General features: G+C 28.3%; 1 protein-coding gene across 2 annotated transcripts in view; it reads left to right on the top strand.

Annotated features, from left to right (window-relative positions):
• Nucleotides 1–343, top strand: part of PROK2 (prokineticin 2) — a 12,565-nt gene that overhangs the window by 2,345 nt on the left and 9,877 nt on the right. The gene's annotated exons all lie outside the window — the stretch shown is intronic.

Raw genomic sequence — 343 nt, forward strand, 5'->3', positions numbered from 1 at the left:
TTTCCAATAAGTGTACATTTAAATTTGTGCCTAAATGATAGACTTTTTAGTTTCTTACATATATAGTACAGAATGTTTTTACCTTATCGCTAGCAAAACAGATTACTGCCTACTTCTACTTTTTGTTGGTTCTAAGAAAGAATGATAGTTCTTCAGATCCATTTTCATGCAAATAAATTTAGACTTCATTATTTATTTCTATTTAGTAGAGTATGGAAATTCCTCCACAGTCGATTCTTTAATTATGTGTATTTATAAATTTTACATTTGGAAGCAGGTACCTTGAGTAATTACTGTTGATAATTGCATCTGTCACATTTCTTAATCCAATGTATTTTATAGG

Source organism: Propithecus coquereli, unplaced genomic scaffold (genome assembly GCF_000956105.1).
Source record: "Propithecus coquereli isolate 6110/MARCELLA unplaced genomic scaffold, Pcoq_1.0 Scaffold391, whole genome shotgun sequence".
Lineage (NCBI taxonomy): Eukaryota > Metazoa > Chordata > Mammalia > Primates > Indriidae > Propithecus > Propithecus coquereli.